The sequence below is a fragment of the Pectinophora gossypiella genome, chromosome 9 (genome assembly GCF_024362695.1).
Source record: "Pectinophora gossypiella chromosome 9, ilPecGoss1.1, whole genome shotgun sequence".
Classification (NCBI taxonomy): domain Eukaryota; kingdom Metazoa; phylum Arthropoda; class Insecta; order Lepidoptera; family Gelechiidae; genus Pectinophora; species Pectinophora gossypiella.
Genome location: NC_065412.1, coordinates 7,134,284 through 7,155,377, shown reverse-complemented (window position 1 = coordinate 7,155,377; position 21,094 = coordinate 7,134,284). Strand labels below are relative to the sequence as shown.

General features: G+C 36.3%; 1 protein-coding gene across 1 annotated transcript in view; it reads left to right on the top strand.

Annotated features, from left to right (window-relative positions):
• Window positions 1–10,002: 10,002 nt before the first annotated feature.
• Window positions 10,003–21,094, top strand: part of LOC126369522 (RYamide receptor-like) — a 69,349-nt gene continuing 58,257 nt past the window's right edge. The window contains exon 1 of the mRNA XM_050014001.1: window positions 10,003–10,239. The gene's annotated coding sequence lies outside the window, so the exon portion shown is untranslated. The remainder of the gene's footprint in view (window positions 10,240–21,094) is intronic.

Below are 21,094 nucleotides of genomic sequence, written 5' to 3'. Positions count from 1 at the left end.
AATACATAATATTCCCGTCAAGTAAGCACGTTGACTTGTCAAAGTTTACGTTAGGCACATTTTTTTCTTTTTTTATGCCGAATATAGCCGAAGGTTATTTATCTAGCGATTCAGAGCTGAATGCTTGTAATAGTAACCGGTCCAGGAGTACGATCATAATCACTCGATATCATTCACAAGCTTAACAACTCGATTCCAAGACTTTGTTTTTTTTATGAAATAGGCTTTTTTACCGCAATCTCACCTAATGGGAAGTGACGATGTGATCTAGGGTGGATCACGCGTACCTAGCAAATGCCGATTCACTCTAGCCTTGAAGACTCCTAGATTATAAGGAGTCGGAAAAACAGACGACGGCATACAGTTCCAGTCCTTGGTGTTCACATCAAAAAGGATTCGTGGTATATGATGCCGACGTCTGGTTGTCCGTAGATGGATAGAATGTTTGCTAATTATTTCATAAGTACATCCATCGCAAGATGAAATTATGTAACCACAATTCACCAAGCTTTCTATTAGACTAACGTGATAGGTGGTGAGTCGTATCGTCGTCCATGGTTGAGCAATGCAATTTTCATTATTTAAGGGCATGAACAAGTTATAGAATATTGAACAGAAGTTAGGATCTCCAATAATTTTGAAAAATTGATTTAAGTCGTTTTTTATTTTGAATTCACTACACTCTACTATGAAGAGGCAAAATAATTAGTCACTTAATAAGACACGACGAATTTATTAAAAACATCATAAAAGGGAAGCTACAAGGAAAGAGAGGAAGGGGAAGACCAAGAAAAGCTTAAATAACTGATTAAAGAGAAAGCGAACGTCGTGTCTTAAAAGAAAGTGAAAGAATTGGCATAGACATAGGCAAAAATGGAGAATGCTACACCGACAAGAGAGTAACTGTTACATAAGTGATAATTCCACTATGAGGTGAGTAGTTATTGGAGAAACACGCAGAATATAAATAAGTACAACAACAGACTGTAGGTACATGCTGCTTAAGACGTAAATATACTCATTCGTTAATGTATATACTTTTTTTTGCCTTGACTAATTGTAGAATTGCCGCAGATGGCATTAACTACTTGGCCGGACAAATGGAGAGCACTGAGGACTTTCTCTGAGGACCCGGTACAAAATGTAAGACAACAGGCCTGAGGGTGCCCAGTTGTGTACGAACCTCGGCTCAGGGCACCGTTTGAGGTGATCATATTTGAAAGAATTAATCGACCCTAGCGATAAGCACTAAAAGAGGGAAATCATCAACCACGCCGGCGGCGTCAGTATTGGGGTCCTGAAGTGTTTGTTGTCACGAATTTATATTCATATACCTGCGCCTCCTAAGGTAATTTTATCAATAAATGGCAGAAACTTCATTCGAATGAAGCATATAATATCCGATAGGAAATCGAATCAAAAAGGTGGCGTAATCTGAAATGTCATCAGTTTCAAATCTAAACTCCAAACCGTTCGCATTTCGGGACACCTCACATGCGAAATAAGTATGATTAAGCGCTGATACATATCCGAGAGGCTGGAATCTGCAAGTGTACCTTCATTGTACCTTCAAGTGTACCTTCAACTGTAGCCATAACATGTCACTATATGCCGAATGCTACGCGATAAATTAACACTATTGGTGAGATGCGCGATGTGTGGGCAGCACGTGGCTGGTAAAAGCATGTCGAGAAAAAAAACTGACGTAGACAATATCTATGAGGTTACTTACATTATAATCACCTAAAGGGGTGGGCAGAGCCGCAAAGAATATTAGGCAATTTGCAGCCATTTTTGACTTAGAGGCTTGATGGAAATGATGCAGGTGATCAACCTATCACCGTCCATAATAATGATTCATGTTACATATGGGACATAATCTGGATAAAACGAGGAGATGCGTTCTTTATTCAATTCCAGTCTAGCATGACTAATTAATAAAATGTTTTAAATATTTAATAAAAATCTCCCGTGTTTAGGAGTCATTGTAAAAATAAGCCTATTGTTCCAGCCCAAATTAATTTAAATCCCATCAGACGTGAAGTACTTACAAAATACATTGCCGTGCGGGATGGCGACATCGAGTAAGCTGCTTACATTATGATTTGTGATGAGCCTGAAACAAAAGAGGCCAGGAATTGCCAAGTGTGAGTTCTCCTTACTGAAAATAAGGTAAGTAGAGAACTTTATCTGTTTTTTTAATCTGAGCAGGTAAATCGAACGTAATATGTCAATTAATCACATTCAGAGTCAGAGGGGGTGACCCTAGGTCTGCGTCTTACCTGGTCCAACGCCTGTCAGTGGCTGTGCAACGGGGCAGTGCCGCTAGTGTAATGGGTTCGTTTGGACCAGGTCAGATTCAGAACACTTAAACGCCTAGTTGGACGTGACGAAGTTACGTATGTTTCTGATTATACGACAAATTCTATTATTATTATATGCTCTTATATTTTTTTGAAATAATAAATATTAATCTTATTAATCACTTTTTGATTTTGTTATTTTTGTTTTGTAGTTTTCCATCATTTTTCGTAAAAGAAATAGGTAAGTTATATTAAAAAAAAAACGCGTTGGACTAAAATGTAGTGCAGTGAAACCGTCACTAATTTGTTTGCTATATTTTTCAATAAAAAATAATTGAAGATCACATAATCCGCAATACATTTTTATACTTTTTCAAAACTAGTAGTTTTATGCTGAACAGATAACACATTTTACCTGTAATGGATCGTATTGCTGTCATAGACAGATTATTTATTATGGGTTAATAAAAAACACCTATCTATTATAAATTCCATCTTGACTGAAGGTTCATCCAAGTGGCACATTATGTACAAATAAGTATTTGACACTAGAGCATCACAATGAGGTAACTTTTCGCATCAACATTACAAGGGTCCTTCTCGATATTCAGTTCCACACACATTATACAGCACGCCTATTTTGTAACTTTAGCTGAATTCTGTCAAAAAATAAAGTCAAATTAATCATCACAGCCAATACCGAAGGTCAAATAAAAAAAAATTGGAGAAAATAGGTACTTATAAAAAAGTGACGACGATGAGGAATGACGTGACGACTCGACGCTTGCCGGAAGGTCAGGCCGGAATACGCACGCGCGAACCATGGAAAGAGGAAGGAGAGGCCTTTGCCCAGCAGTGGCATCTTGTAGCCTTGTAGATTAGGTAAAAAAGTAATTTAAAAAATAGCAAAAAAATTACCTTCGTTGGTAAAGTTGAAAATGTGCACGACGCTATCACATGCTTATATTATCTATACTTATAATAAATCTGTAGAGAGGTCAATTCTGTACATTAAATATATTTTCAAAATAACTATCAGGGGGTGATTAGTAATCGATAATGATGCCAAAAATGCAATCAGTAAAATTTTTGTCTGTCTGTCTGTATGTTCCTTATAGAAACAAAAACTACTGGACGGATTTTAATGAAACTTGGTACAATTATTCTTCATACTCCTAGGCAGGTTATAGTATACTTTTCATCACGCTATAGTCAATAGGAGCAGAGTAGTGAAGGGAAATTTTGGGAAAACGGGAGAAGTTACTCCATTTTTTAAGCTTCCGTCGCGTGAGCAGCCTTAATGGTTAAAGTTACATAGAAATCATGTATGACGGAAATATCTTCTAAATATATATATACGAATTCTATATATACGAATAAAAGCATGCATGTATACCTTAGTAAATACAAATTTTAGTTATGGCTGTATTTTGAAAAATGGGAATTGGCGGGTAAAAAAAATTGTATGAAAAAATCTAAACTGCATAAGTTAGATGCTTGAAATTTGAAATGCATATATTATATACCTTAGTGAATGCAAAGTTAAAAATTTCCCTGGGAACGGGAAGTGAGTTAGAGGCTTGAAATTTATAGCTCGCGGTAGTGGCAACCAAGAAACGTCGCGGCCGCGGCGGCGTTTGTGGGGCGGCGACAGCGGTGGCGAGGCGCGGAGGGGGGGCAGATACCCGAGTGAGCAACCGGAACGCGGCAGACGCGTGAGGGCAGACGTCGTTGATGGTCGTGTCAAATATTGAATTTTTCACGGCGTATTTCTGTTGTAATTTTTAAATTTTGTTTAAATTTTCGAAACTGATCGTATTTTCCTAAAATATCAAACCAAATCATAAACTAATAATCTAGAAATTAATAACAATTCATTATTTAACTGAGCTACTTATACTGTAACCTCATTTAAAAATAATAAAATTAAGCATTTTTTAACCTTTCTCCCACACACACAAAGATCTTTCTTTTATAACACGCCACGCGGACGGAGTCGCGGGCAAAAGCTAGTCAGAAATAAATAACTACATATTGGCAAATTCGAGATTTTCTCGAAATACAATGCTAGTCCTTTGTAGTACTTATCACGTTCCTCTAACTATACGTGCGCAAAAATCCACAGCTAGAGAGCACATTAAACCCCCCCCCCCTCTTTCACCCCCCCGCGTTGACGTGATTCTAGAAAAGAACAAACAAACACCCTGTTTCGCATTTACTATAATAATAACTTAAATCAGTTTTATACGTTCCCCGTGGTTGGTTGGTTGAGGTGTTCGAGCTAGGACAATCGGCTCAACCGGAAACATTTTACTTACGGACGATCACATGAAAGTGCATAAATTTATAATATGAGTTCGGATAAACTGGCTGAGTAGAGCAAGCAGTCTCTAAGTTAAAAAGATTACATTTAAAGTGCTCGTGACAGGCGGATGGACGTGCGTCCAGTTGAGTGATTGATGAGTGTTCCACATGCCACTTTCACGGATCACTAAAATGAGATTGAACTTTGCCAAACTCAAAAATCTTCCTTTTCTTAAACCTTAAAAGATTTATTTATAAGAGAAGCAGATATTCTCATCAAACTAGTTGTGTTTGTGGAGAGTACCAAGCGGTCAATAATTTATGACTCGCTTAGCTAAGTAACCTACTCGTTCATCCTAATACTGAAGGAAATACTAAACTTTAACAAAACATAAGTACATTAAATCTCGCTAAGAAGGCGGGTAGAGCAACTAATAAATTAAATATAAAATTATTTTTAAATTATTATTATTAACAGCCTCCGTGGTCTAGTGGTTAGAGCGTTAGGCTCACGATCTGGAGGTCCGGGTTCGATTCCCGATGGGGACATTGTCGAAATCACTTTGTGAGACTGTCCTTTGTTTGGTAAGGACTTTTCAGGCTTGAATCACCTGATTGTCCGAAAAAGTAAGATGATTCCGTGCTTCGGACGGCACGTTAAGCCGTTGGTCCCGGCTATTAGCCGTAAAAACACCTCCACCAACCCGCAGTGGAGCAGCGTGGTGGAGTATGCTCCATACCCCCTCCGGTTGATTGAGGGGAGGCCTGTGCCCAGCAGTGGGACATATATTTATGTTATGTTAAAATTATTTATTAAGTATGCATTCTCCAACAAACAAACAAATACTTACTAGTCTAAAATATTCCTTTTCTTTGAATAGGATTATTCATAAATGTGCAACTTAAGTTTCACGGTTTTTATAAGTACCTATCTTGGGAAGAATATTCTTGGAGAATATAAAATGGTTTCTAAAACCTTGGAGTTAATAAGCGTGGTAAGAGTAGGGGTAGCTGTATTTTCCTTATAAGTCGCAAAGTCCTTTTAAAATCTAATCCGCATTGCTAAACTATACAAAGGTTATACGAAGAAAACAGATTCTTTTCCAGTGTGATTTTATTATAGACACGTTCCGATGTTCGTCAATGGTACATCGAGATGAGATAGTATATCTAAATTCTAAGACAGATCAGAAAATGAGATATCTTTCCAAATAGAAAACTGAAACTGGCTGAAATCATTTTCGTGTTATTTAAGGTAAGAAATGGCGACTACGTTATAACATTATTATTGAAATATAAAACATGACTGTATCTCTTGCCTGGAACGTTACCTGAAGGTAATTCGTATAATTTTAAAATACAAAAAAGTTGCTTACTGCAAAAAAATATTGAGTAAGTATCATAATTATATTATTACTATTTGAATGAATAATTATCGATAAATGGCATCGTATCGAATACTGATGCGGATAATTCAGCTCTTGATTTTGAGTTAATATCAAGTGGCATTTTCCGTCGCAAATTCAAGTCTATTTCGTGTTTTATAATTTAAATTTCAGTTCCACTTGATACTAACTCAGAATCATGCTTTGATTCATCCCTAAAAGTTTTCGTTACAATGTCACTAATATACCCTGTATAACTGATAGACGATTTAGCAAGTTACTACCAAAATTTCTAATTTCATTTTTGTAACTTTAATGAGACTAACGGCTTCCGTGGTTCATTGGTGAGAATTAGGCTCACGATCCGGAGGTCCCAGGACTCGCAGGTTCGAATCCCGGCGGGAAAATATAACAAAAAGGACTTTATGATCCCTAGTTTGGTTAGGACATTGCAGGCTGATTACCTGATTATCCGAATGTAAGATGATCCGTGCTTCGGAAGGCACTTTAAGCCGTAAGTCCCGGTTACTACTTACTGATGTAAGTACGTAGTCGTTACATGAGTCATGTCAGGGGCCTTTGGCGGCTCAATAATAACCCTGACACCAGGGTTGATGAGGTTGGTAATCCACTTCACAACCCACACGATAGAAGAAGAAGATTAGACTAAACACAAACTTCACGTTGTACCGAATATATCTATACCTATCTAACATTATGTTACCTGTCAGTATAAAGTGTATCATAATCTATTTCAAAATTCATGTAACGTCTACAGGTTTTATTCTTACAACCAACTGCCTACTTCAATAGAGATTGTATACATAAATTTATATACTAAATACCTACGCTAGTAAGTCTATTTCGATTTGTTGGTCTACCCACTCAAGTATGCGGCTACCTAAATAGAGATTACGAGCACGAATTACTACTACAGTATTTCGTTCTTTTTAATAAAAACTCTTGACGTAATATCTAACGCAAATATACTACATACATTTAAGCAAAAGGAACGCAAAGTGACTAGTAAGTAGGTAAATATTAAATCACACTTGAGAATCTCGTTTCAGAGAATCGAATCTTAAGCTGGATCCATATATTATATTATTTATCAGTGTGGTGCATGGTGTCTCCATAACGTGTCATTGCATCGTTTCACCGTCGCATGGAAACCGTAACATGAACGCGTCCACACTAGCAATTTATGATGCGTATTAGTGATGTTTCATGGTGATGGTTTCTGGAAAATGATACATACGTGAACCCAACTTTAGATGAGCGTCAAGGTGAAATAAAACATTCACTATTATGTGACAAGTTGTGCAAGTGTTTAATATAGAGCTGCAAGACTGTCCTTGACCTTAAGAGCTATTTACGTAACGCGTATAACATCAAAGTAGTCGTAGAGGACTTGAGTCCTTAAGCAAGAAAGTTTTAGTTACAACCTGTCTAAAAGTAACGGATCAGATAGGTACTCTAACAGTCAGTTGCAGAAACGCTCATTAAATTTTAAAGGCGTCTTTTTATACTAATGGACCATTAAATTGTTGCACAAAACAACATGAACAATAATTTTAATGTTTCTTTAAATATAACTAATGAAATGACAAACTGGACTTTTCCGAAAGTGAAATATTAAGGGAAATATTTAAGTCCCGAGAAAGGTCCATTAAAGTTACAGAAAAGGATTTTGCTCCATCAATGTGCAAGCCATTTGTGACTCATGTCTATAATGGCTAGGATCGGTCCGTGACTCGACCATTTTTAATAATTCTCATCTATGCGCAGAATTTGAAATGGGTAAATAGGTATAGGCCTTAGCATTTATTGGGAGACAGTGGATATTATATTAAAAATCTGCTGACCCCTTTTTTGTATCTGCAAACTTCTTTTAAATAAGGTATATTCGACATTAAAACGCACGACCTCCGAATTCGGACTTGTTTGATTTGTCTTGATGAGCAATCTGGTCCTTGTTGGTGGTTGGCATTCAGGGTCTGAGAATGACTCGATGGCAATTTGTGAGGAACCCTCGGAGCGCGAGTCAGACTCGCCCTTCACCGGCTTTTTTCAACCATATTAAGCTTTTTCTAGAAAGTTTAATATTTTAAGACATTTACTTATATTTATTTCTTTTTTTTTTAGAGAAGTGTTTCAGGATCGAAGCAAATGGAATTCTATAGTTCTGCTTACCCCGGTGGGTAATAGGCGTGAGTTTATGTATGCGTTAAAATTTTAAGGGGTATAAATAAGGTTTTGTAATTTTTAAAATACTTATCCGAAAACTGTCGAGTGCCCAATCATCAAGCGTTTGTATGAAACTGTCATGTCATCGCATCGCCATGTTTTTTATCGACTTCAAAAAAGGAATATTTTTTTCCAAATTGATGCAAGTAAGATAATTGAAATGCAGCTTCCACCCGTTTTTAAGTAACCATATTGAGGCATTTACACGGTTTGTAGGCTTAAAAAGTTGTTGGTTACGCCAACTTCAGAATATTGATTCTATAACGTTGTAGGTATTCAATAAAAAACTATGCGCGTCAAAACTGTATACTCAAAGTTTATCAAATAAATAAATTAAAAAAATAAATAAATAAAATAAAATAAAACATTTTTTCCCACTTTGTATTACACAGATTTTGAAGTTGATTTAAATTATTTTTTATTGTGAACGCTTGCAAATAAATTGGAGCATTTAAATTCCCGCCCTCAAATCACTCCCGCTATCGAATTTGTAAGTACCGAATTTGTGCTTAATTCTCCTACACACTCGTGTAGTGTAACAACGGGTATGTACTCGCTGTAATAATACTTAAGTAAGTATAATAAACTCTTTATTACCCTTATCTTATTAAACGATATGCTAGCAAGTTATCTGTGTCTTAATTCCATCTCCTAAGCCATAATCATGTCGAAGCTACAGTCGAATAACCTTACTTTTACCTTCGAGAAATCTATCAGTGGTAAATTATTTAGAACCGTACTTAATGTAATTTGTTTGGAAACCTTCACTATTTGAAGGAACTTCTATTTCTAAAGTGCACGCGCGTACCAGGCGCCGGATTTCTTCGACACCACTTTTTTAATTTGTTTTAAATCCGAATGTATTATGTACACTAAGGGGTGATAATGAATATTCAATACCGCTTTTAGTTAGTCTGTAGATTCCTATTTGTAATATATAATAGGTATAAATAATATAAACCTCTATGGAGGACAGTTTATATGCCATGTATCTTAAAGTCGATTAAGTCAAAGTTAGTTTTTGAATGCACGGAAGTAAAACTTGAGATAGTAAACAAACGAATTGTCACTATGAACTTTCACCGCCTCAACATAAAATTATGTTTGGACGTGCCCGATAAAGTACCTAAATTATATAATATTACAAGTGTTATATAAACAGGTAAGAGATATATGGCTCTATTTTCAACTTTCCTCCCCCGGGCAACATCGGAAAAACTTGTCTAGTTAACCGGAGAACATGCTAAAAATATTGTTAAAGTTCCCTAAACTTTGTGAAGTAGACTCAACTCAATAAAATAGAAGTCATTTCCTAAGAATAGTTTACAAATTAAATAGCCCATCACGTTTCAATGGTAAATGAACGTTCAGGTGCCTGTTGTTTTGTTAAATAACTACATACTTACTAATACGTACTAATACTATCTACATTTTTTACCAGCTTAATTAAACTAAACTTGATTGATATTTTATGTTAAATGTATGTATCTTTATGATTTTTGGTTCATAATATACGTTTCGTGAATATAACTTACTACCTACTTGATTTGAATTCGTTTGTATCAATCACTGTTCTTACTCTTGAACGGAGGCGTACATTTTTCTTTGGCTGTCAGTGCGAGCTGGGCGCAGCACTAGTCCTTGAAAAGCGGAAAAATCTGTGCAGAGTGAATTCCCGTAAATGCGATGCCGGGCCGCAACGGAACTTGGGGCGAGTAGAATCTATGCTCTCGTGCGAATCAGCCGCCTAGAACGAGCGCCGCCCGACCGCACGAACAAAGTTCAAATTTCAGTTTAAATTAGAACTTTTACTGCGCTGCCATTTTGAAGTGTGTGATATTTTGTTTTTAATTGTTTCTTTTTTAATTGATTGAAAGAGTTCGGATATGACTTTGTGAAAGTGATCAAGGATTTGACTTGCTGTGTCGGAAAGTTTAATTAAGTACTTACCTTGGTAGGTAGTAGTAGTGTCAGTGGTAATAAGGAATTTCCTATCAGTGGTAAGTCTAATCATATTAATTATGACAAAAATTAGGTTAACAAGATAGATTTTTATGACTGTTTAATTAATCTTTTTGAGTGTCCATTTTAACAAAATTAAATTTTCAGGATACAAAAATAATCATTTCTAGGATATTCCATTAGGTATTATCAAGATAAATTCTTTATAAAAATTCATGAATTTTTTAGCGCAGTTGAAAAATCATTATGTGTCGTATTATTTCATTATTAGTTTAAGCAGGTAATGATATCAACTGTACAGGCAATAACTTTTTTCAAATCCAAATTACAGACAAAGTTATGACTGAAATAAGAAGTTTGAAAGTAATGCGGATCACATAAAAAAATCAATAGGTAAAAGTTGGTAAACGAGGAATGAAGAAAATGTTGTTTTACCTACCAGAAAAGGTAAGTCTATGATACGAATGGACAAGGTTTTCTTTTCAAGGCTAGATATAATATATTTCTTTTTTAAAGTTTTGATGTTTTGTTGAAGCGAAAAATCTGTTTATTTTATTATTCGTCTTAATTGCTTTTGGCCAGTTTAACAGAGTTGTTTATTTGTGTTGGCATCACACTTCAAAAAACTTTATGACATAGAATGTTAGACGAAACTGAACATAAACAGCATTAAGTATTTATGATTAGTATAAAAGAGGGTTACTAAATGCTCAAAGGATGAAAAAAAAAAAACATATAATCTGTGAAGCAGATCCATATTGTGATGAGACTGGCTTGAGAAGGCTTTTGGACAAATTCAAAAATTAATTAATGTGATGTCGTTACACCGTTGTGTACCTAATGAAAGACAATCGTGTTTTTTGCGCTGTGGTTTATGTGACTGTGATTTTATTCTTCCTTTCAAAATAAATTTTCCTCGGGAGTAAGTATGGTGATTCTCATGTGCTTCAATTCTCGGCCCACATGCTCGTTTCATACACGCACGTACGTTCAGAAAAGAAATATAATATTACCTAAATGTTCTATTTCCATATTTCCGAGAACATAAAAATAATCTAAAAGGGCGCCTTTTGAAATTCTTTTTTATTATAACTACGGAAGTTCCGGCGTGATTTTCCTTGGAAGTGAGAAAATTTTCACATAAATTCGTATGTAAAGCCCGAAAACAAATATCATACCTACAACCGTATTTGGTAAAATCAAATCATATAAGCCGAATAAGTCAGTCTGTGTATACATTAGACACTTCTGAATTGACATTTAATTAATGTTGATAACGGCCTACGTGGTCCAGTGGTTGAGCGTTGGGATCACGATCCGGAGATCCTGGGTTCGATTCCCGGTGGGGACATATCACAAAAATTACTTTGTGGTCCCTAGTTTGATTAGGACATTACAGGCTGATCACCTCATTGTCCGAAAGTAAGATGATCCGTGCTTCGGAAGGCACGATAAGCCGTTGGTCCCGGTTACTACTTACTGATGTAAGTACGTAGTCGTTATATGAGTCATGTCAGGGGCCTTTGGCGGCTCAAGTAACCCTGACACCACGGTTGATGATAGAAGAAGAAGAAGATTAATGTTGATGTTGCGTGAACAGCTAAAATTGATCTAGGTTGACAATTTGACTGCTCAGGACAAGATATACTATCTTGACAAGTAAATAATGAACCACCAAGAAATAACAATTCAATGTGTAATCATTACGGGTGTGCGCCTTTGTGACAAGGAATACACATTCAATACAGCACTGATGAAATGTCAATAAAACAAAACACTTCAACAACACAACAAAAGTAACTAGCTAAGTACCTATGTGATTCTCTAAAAGCAACTTAAGGGATATCTTTGTGACCTAGGCTATAGTTTTCAGCACATTAACGTGCGCTTGTGTAGAGGAACGTGTCTACATAATGTACATCATCATCACTAATTTAAAAGCCACGTTCTTATCGGTGTAGCATTCTCCATTCTTGTCTATCAAAGGCCAATTCCTTTTTACTTCCTTATAAAACACGACGTTCACCTGCTCTTTGATCTGTTCCATGTAAGCTTTTCTTGGTCTTCCCCTTCCTCTATTTTCTACATACATTATAAAAAGACTGAACTCACTCCACAGGGTGGAGTGCAAATTGCTGAAGTTATTTTTAGAAAATAATATAGTTTTCTAAAGTGCGACTTTTTACAATCAAATAGAGAGCTAATTGTGTAACTCAGTTCTATATTGACTTTATACGTCCTATCCTGTGATTGGTAGGTAACTGCTGAAAATTCATTGAAATTCTGGCCAATCATAGGATAGGATTCTATCTGTGAAGATAGAAAGTAAGTTCACCATGTCTACCTTATGATAACACCGAGATTGTAGTAAGTTCTGTGTTGTAGCCTGCTTATCCTAGATGGGCTTACACGCGTAAGCCTGTATGTGTGTATGTTTGTTGTTTTATTATTGTATTGCGAATTTGCGACCAATTGACAAAACCCACTTCAAATGAGATCGAGGGTTGTACGAGCTCCGCTCCAATATACGCACTAGTATTTGCATACTAGTGGGTCACACTTCAAGTTATTGGATTCAGAATAATCAGGAACAGAATATCTTCATTTGCAAAGTATAGGTCTGTTAACAGATGGTGTTATGTATATTTTTAATATATAAACGACCTCCGTGATTCAGTTTTTGAGCGTTAGACTCAGGATCCGGAAGTCCCGGGTTCGAATTCCGATGCGGAAATATCACAAAAAATACTTATGTCCGAAAGTAAGTAGATCCGTGCTTCAGAAGCCACGTTAACCATTGGTTCCGGTTACTACTTACTGATGTAAGTAAGTAGTCGTTACATGAGTCATGTCAAGGGCCTTTGGCGGCTCAATAGTTACCCTGACACCAGGGTTGATGAGGTTGGTAATCCACCTCACAACCCACACGAGAGAAGAATTTGTAATATACAGCTTGCTTTTGATGAGAGATGACCTATTTCGCCTGTATTAGACAGGTAACTGACAGTTCAATGAAACCAGTTACAAATCTGTTTACAATAGTATCATGCCCTTATTGCATTATTAGATACATCATATCAACATCCAAGTCGCGGTAGGCCGCCCAGTATCCATGTGTTGTGTCTGTATTTTGAAATTGAGTTAAGTGAATCAAAGTATATTTGATTTGACCAAAGAAATATTTGAATTGAAAAAAAATAAACATTAGGAAATCAATGTCATTGCGTCGGTATACAACATGAATGCATTATACTTACCTCTAATATGCAGAATGAAATTTACAATGATTCCTGGTATTTTATTTAGACTATTTTTTTTTTGTTCAGAGGGGGAAATGCTGCCAGCGTTTTGGGCGCTCTGCCTCAGTGTGGCGCGCTGGAGGAGGTTTTCTATTTCTAATTAGCTCGTGTTGTTGTTTTTGTAATTTAATGTGAATAAATAAATAAATGAAGATTTGTAACGATAAAACAGAAATACATAACAAGAAAAAAAGAAATATACTAATCATATTTTTACGTTTTTACTACCTTATTTTTCATTATTTTTCAATATCAACTTATAAAGGTATATTAGCAATGTCATAAAACTGATTTGCCACATAATTATATGGCAGAAGTTTATTATTTATTTATTTAACATTTTACACAGAAACTAGAACATAAAGAGTGGTTGTTTACATACAAGCCATACAAACGGTTCAGCTTATTTCAAACAAATAGCTTCCAGTAGACCGGGACAGAGACAAACTCAGCTACGAGAGGGTAAATACTATGTATACTATACATCGTCATCAGCCGTACGACGCCCACTGCTGGGCATAGGCCTCCCCCAAGGATCTCCACGACGATCGGTCCTGCGCTGCCCGCATCCAGCGGCTTCCCGCGACCTTCACCAGATCGTCGGTCGTATACTATACATTATTTATCATTCTATACGGCATAAAGTCCATTCCACCAAGCCCTTAATGCCAATGTTTCTGGATAGTAACCAACCTTGAGTCTACGCGAACACCGCTTTCTTGCTTCGGCTTAACGGCCTTCACAATTTCAGTTGTTATGGCATGATTAGAAGTGAATGAGTTCGAAATTATGCTGACAAAAAAATATACGGTCGAATTGAGAACCTCCTCCTTTTTTGAAGTCGGTAAAAATAAATAAAAGTGATCAATTAACTGTTGAATATTAATGACTTGATGTTAAACAAGATTTTTTAACAGAAAACCGATAACTGATATTCAAATTCAAATTCAAAAAAAATAATTCAAAATTTCTAACAACCTATTGGTGGAATCCTGTAAATGTTTTGTAGACTATCTATTGAATATCGTGAAAAATGACACTGGCTATACCGGTTACTGTGTTACACTTGTTTCACTGAGCATTTTATTCCTATTTTTGTAACACCATTCCCTATTATGGGCAGCAACTTTATTGACGGCTAACAAAAAACCTATAAGTTGATTGGTTCATTCTGATAGCGAATATGTGATATTTAACTTTCGACATAAAGGCTCGGCGCCAAATATGATTAGGTGGCAAAAGTCAATTCCAGACGATCTTCAGACGGTGCGCTTTCATTCCCCAAAACCTGCCTAGTAATTACGCCCACTTAAGAAACTTGGTACTAAGTGCCTACCATGACGTTTCTTAGTCTGTATGAATGACTTGTAATCAGGGATGTTATGGATATGAAATTACGGATACGGTTACGGATACGGATCGAATGAATAGACGAGTACATTTCACAACAATTAAAAATCAACTTCATCATCTTTTTCATAGAGTGCAATGTTCTCCCTATTAATTATCGGCTCCTGGCGGCACTTCGAACGCGTGCGGTATTCCGATTATTTCGGATTATCCGTTAGTTTCGGATAATTTCGGTTACGGATATTATTTTTTTAAGGAATTTCAGCTGTTGGCCGTGTCGGCGTCGCGCAATGTGTCGCGCACACACTCGCTACTCCTTCGTGTCTTGCACTTGCTTAATGCACTCCTTGCATCAGCACCAGAGTGTGATCTGTTTGTGAGTGAGTGCGAGATAATGAATGATGTGTGAAATGTTTTGATATTGTTTACTCTTTGTCTGAGTATATATAGTTAAGTTATTTACCTAATTTGTATTTATGTTTCTTAAGTCTGCGTTTTTATATTATTATGAAATTCTCACGGCGCTTTTGCACTGTAATGTCGTGAAATGTAAATAAATAAAATAAATAATCACAAAAATATAACTAATAATGAGATACAAAACAAACAGACGAAAAGAAATCATATAGATAAATCATATACATAAGAAATCATATAGCGATTACAACTCATAAAAACTTAGTAAGTATTGCTTAAAACGATCTTCTTTATGCAACAAGGAATGTATAATTAGATGATGGGCGTAAGTCGATGTGCAGAGGTAATTCATATTAAAATAAAAAAGCTCTTCATTGAGAGCTTATTATATGTACTAACTATATAGATGTCTTTCTTTTAACATCTGACATTTCCCTGTAGCATGCATGACAGCTCATTTCACACATTACTAGTAAAATTGGGAAACATTTCTTTCATAAAGGAGCTACAAAAGGCAATTATCTAACCTAACCTTGCAGATGTTGTAGTCAAATACCATATTTGACTCATTTCATTTATTACCTGAAGCAAAGGAAATGTTTACATCCAGTTAAATAGAAATACTACGGTACAATAAACGAATGTAATTGGAATGTAAGGAAGTACTTACTCTTTACAATAGGTGCCTTGGTTACGTCAGGCGCACCCTAATCAATCAGCGATAATATAACCCACATTTATTGGAGAATTCTTTAGCCAAGATAAAAATATTATAGAACAAGAAACAAACATAGACTTACGCCCGTGACAAGGCTCATGTAACGACCTTGTCAGGGGCCTTTGGCGGCTCAATAGTAACCCTGCCACCAGGGTTGACGGGGTTAGTAATCTACCTCACAACCTACACGATAGAAGAAGAAGATAGACACAGCCTGTGTCCTTAGGGTCAGCTTAGACCAAGAGCAGCGAAGAGGCGAGCGCTTTCAGATAACACTGAAAACTTAACTAAGTATATTACTTACTAGTTAAGTGTAATATTGTTTGACATCGAGTAATTGCTCGCACGAGCTCGAAGTGCCGCCAGGAACCGATAATTTATAGGGAGAACATTGCACTCTATGAAACAGATGATAAAGTTGATTTTCAAGTGTTGTGAAATGTACTCGTCTATTCGATTCCCGACGACTCGATTCCTTTTCGAAGGTTACTATTGAGCCGCCAAAAGCCCCTGACATGGCTTATGTAACAATTACTTACTTACATCAGTAAGTAGTAACCGGGACCAACGGCTTAACGTGCCTTCCGAAGCACGGATTGTCTTACTTTTTGGACAACCAGGTGATCAGTCTGTAATGTCCTAACCAAACTAGGGATCACAAAGTGATTTTTGTGATATGTCCCCACCGGGATTCGAACCCGGGACCTCCGGATCGTGAGCCCAACGCTCAACCACTGGACCACGGAGGCCGTTATGTATGTATGATGGTATTATACTGTTGGCGCGTATTGCTAAAATGATCTGCAACCGCCGCGGTCTCGTGTATGGCTGGTCTGACGCATGGCGTTACGGAAGTTTGCGGTCAACTTAGCCGTAAGGTTCCCTTGAAAGCCATCTCTGCTTTGCAGACGAAATCAAAGCTTCTGTTCTGTTTATTATTAGACTGCTGACAGCGTTGATTTTGTTTCGGTGTGACTGTGACTTATTGTTGATTTGCCACATACGGCATTATTTACTTCGCCGAAATAGCGTACATGTATCTTGCATTCGCTTCGTAAGTAGTACTGCATTATTTATGCACCATTCATTAGAGTTACTTACTTTACTTTTAATTGGTTTGTTCTCACCGGAGAAGAAGTTCTGCTTACTCTGCCGTTTCAGTTCTTTGAATTCCTTGGCTGCTAATTTCACATACAGAGTTCCACAGAATTCCTCTAAACTGTGAAATAATTAATTACATCAACTGAGGTGTGAATATTCTCGTAATGTTGATTAAATGCAAATCTGACGTCAGTTGAAATAAACATACTTACATATATAAACTCACGCATATTTCCCACCGGGGTAAGCACAGGCTATGGATTTCCATTTGCTTCGATATTGACATACTTCTCTTGCTTCATTCATATTTATCAATCGTTATAGGACGCCGATTCAGAAGTTGAAACAACACATTTTTGCAAATATGTAATTTTACTCGTAGTTTCCAAAAATAATAATAAAAAGGCAATATCTGAATCGTACGTATTGTGAGATATTTTAATATACAACAACAGAAATGACAAAAATAACAGGTTACTCGTGCAAACGTATGCCCAGGTACATACAATCTGATTGTATATGATGAATTGTGTTTCGGGCTTAGCTTTGGTTTTAATAGATTACCAGCCCATCCATACAGCTCATATTTATATGGGATAAGATATTCATAACTCCTATACTTATGGACAATATGTGTGATACTTCACTCCATAGAGGTGTCTTTTTTTCAGCAAACAATGTGGGGATGTGTTGGTTAAGTATTTCAACGCGTTCATATTGACATTGTAGGAACAGTGCCGACCTTCAGCAGTCCGTTATTGTTATTAAAAGAGCCAGCGGATTGCCTGATCACCGCTGAAGAGATTACCCGTTTCGGTAACCTTTGTTTTAACGTGACGAATTTGTAGATTTGTCACAAATAGCATTAACTACTTGGCCAGGAAAAATAAACCAACAAAAGTCAGATGTGTTTCGTCAGTTATGACCCACAGACGCCTTTTACTACATGCCGGCCTTTGGCGGATCAGTACTTACCCTAACACTTGTGTTACAGGATCTGTCACCTTACATAATCCACCCTAACCCACTCAGGACGAAAAGCGGCATAGATTTGATTGTTTCGCAAGTTTTTCGCTTATTCCATGGCCGCGGAAGAAACGTTAAAATGTATATAATTATATTTTTTTTTGTGTTGGGCCAGTCTAAGTCAGACGGGTTAATGAACCATTTGTTACAAAGTAATTCTTAAACTTTCTCTTCCAAAATCCTTATTTACCAGTATTTTGGGAACATTCCAATTATGTAGCTCGAGCAACTCACGGAACCCCATACTAACTATGCTTCTTTCTGCCATGGGATTAAGGAATGTTGTAACTTCCCGCGATTTACTGGACTTATAACTCCACCTAATAAGGCTCTTGACATTTCCCCTGATATTTCAGCTAACGATTTTGGGCACTTGCCTCGTGCACAAGTTGATAAGTCTATTATTAAGTATCCCACTTTCGACAGATTTTCTCTAAATTAGATTCCACGCTAAACCTCTGTACAACGAAACGGTCGATTTAAAAGCTTCTATTAGACAAGTCTTTTTAATATTCTGTCTGGAATGCGCAATTCCAGACTTGACGTTTTTTATTGCCTACTTTGTAACTTACCCTATACTTCAAACTTTGAAACCCTCATCACTTATCACAAGTCACACTCTTATATTTATGTTACATTTCGGTAATCAAACAGACCATTCCTAGAGCTTCTTTTTATCCGACTTCGGCGAAATAAAAGGGAGGATTATATGTGTATGTCTTTACATACAAGCAGGCACATACCCACGTCTGCTTTTTTAATGTTTTTTTTGTTTTACCCACGTCTGTTCCAACATAACTTCTAAACCACCTGTCAGAATTTCGTCGTTGCCAATTTAAAAGCTCTTATGTGTCGCCCTCACCTTTATTTTTTGTCAGGCGGAAGCGTTTTTTTTTTTAATTTCTGTAAAATTGACCCGATTGCACATAATAGATTTTAAATTGGCAACGACGATTTGACAAATTAAGTGTCACTAGAAACGTCTTGATTTGATTGTCTGGTGGTTATAGGCTATGTAGGGCTACGTGATGTCACGCTAAATTCAATGTGGCGCCCTCTAAAGGAGAAAACAGAAGACGAAAACATTTTTTTTTTTCAGAGAATTCATAAAATCTCCTATATCTTAAATATCTCAGTAAGTTTCGATCGTATTTAATACTCAATCACGCACATACTTTGAAATAGGTTAATATTTTATTTGTCACCAAATACCTATGTGTAGAATAGCATTGAAATTAAAAAAAATGATAAAAAATTGTCGCTTGTTAATATTTACCTTTTACTTTATAAATTTGTTTTTGAGTTGTATTCAAATATACCTACCTACCTGTTTTTTTTTCAGATTAACCTGTCAGTTTAATAAAACCGGCGGTATACAAATCCGAGAACATTACGCTCAACTGTCCTGATAAAGCACCTTTGAGTACAAGCAAGTAATTATTTTAAAACAATAATGTCGCCTGTCATAGTAAGTAAAGTAATAAAACAATACTGTGTAGTAAGGCTCCATAATGTTCTAAACTAGGGTAAATTCCATTTCTATAGGAAAACGTCTCTTTATTGTCGAAACAGGCTGAAGTAAAAGGGAAAGACAGGCAAAAGCAAAAGCTATGAAAATGCTTTATTAACTCCTGGCTATAAAGTAATTCAAAGTTTAAAATATTTTTGCAACGTAGTTTTTATTAGTGTTTATTTTGGTTAAACGAAACATTTCAGTATTTAATTCAAACAACAATTTTCACACGTATTAGAGAAGGGTTGGCAATATAAGGTCGGTGTCACTATACGGTTCATTATATCTGATGATAAGTTGTGATCTGTGATCTTATCATCAGGGTGAGAGATATTAAATTTTGCCTGTAATGTACCTAATGTAATACTCAAAATCGAATCATAAATGTTACATTACAAGCGAACCCTCAGCGAGAAGGAGCATCCTCTAATCGAAATCAACTTTTCTGTTATTTACGTACACTGAGCTAGCTAGAACATCACCGATTGAGAAATTGGTCAGTGTACTGCGGAACGGAAGGCGATTAGGGCAACCACCGTTCTACACGCCCTATCTATGGAGTAATGGCGATTACTCCACCGACAAGAGCGCAGCTCTTAAATAAACTGAGAAAGAATCTGTGGTTATTTTTTTTTTCTGTGTATGTGGTATATCTGCATGTTTCATATGTTTGTTTTGTGTTTTCAATATTTGTGTGCACATGCATTAAAGTTTATTGAAAGCTTGTGTAATGAGAGATTGGGGCTTCAGTCAAATAGGCTATAACTGACGGCAATTTACGATAGCAATAAAATTTGAGCACGGTGATTTCAAAAATGAATTTTATAACTTCGTAAAATTGAACGGGCACTAAAGTGAACGTGATAGGTACGCCTTCACGCATAAATTGACAAAAAAAAATGCATTACGCATTATATGCGTAATATCTTGATATTCATTTTACTCCATTTATTATACCTACTACTTGATCTTCGAACATACCTACTTATAAAAAGAGTTGGCCCTTTGACAGAATTTCTTTACTTAAAGATTTATTAAACTTTTTTAGTTTAATGTATTCCACCTTTGTTTCTTTTTATATGCAAATGTATACAATTCGTTTGTTCGATACATAAAACTCAGATGAATATAAAATAAGATAAGATGTTAAATAATGCTTGAAATGGGAACAGTCGCTAGGTCGAAAAAAGGGTTGTCTGAACATCACAGGTCAATAAAACTATAAAAAGACTAGCAAAGAAAGTGTAAAAATAAGGTATTTTGTAATGGTTTATCTGATCCTCATGAGGGTTGTGAGAACTATCTACCTTATCAACCCTTGTGTCAGGATTTAGTGTTAAGCCACCAAAGGTCCACGCCTGACATGGTTCTCGTAACGACTACGTACCTACTTACGTAAGTAAACAATCGCCGGGACTCCTTAACGTGCCCTCCGAAGCACGGAATCATATAACTTTTCGGATAGTCAA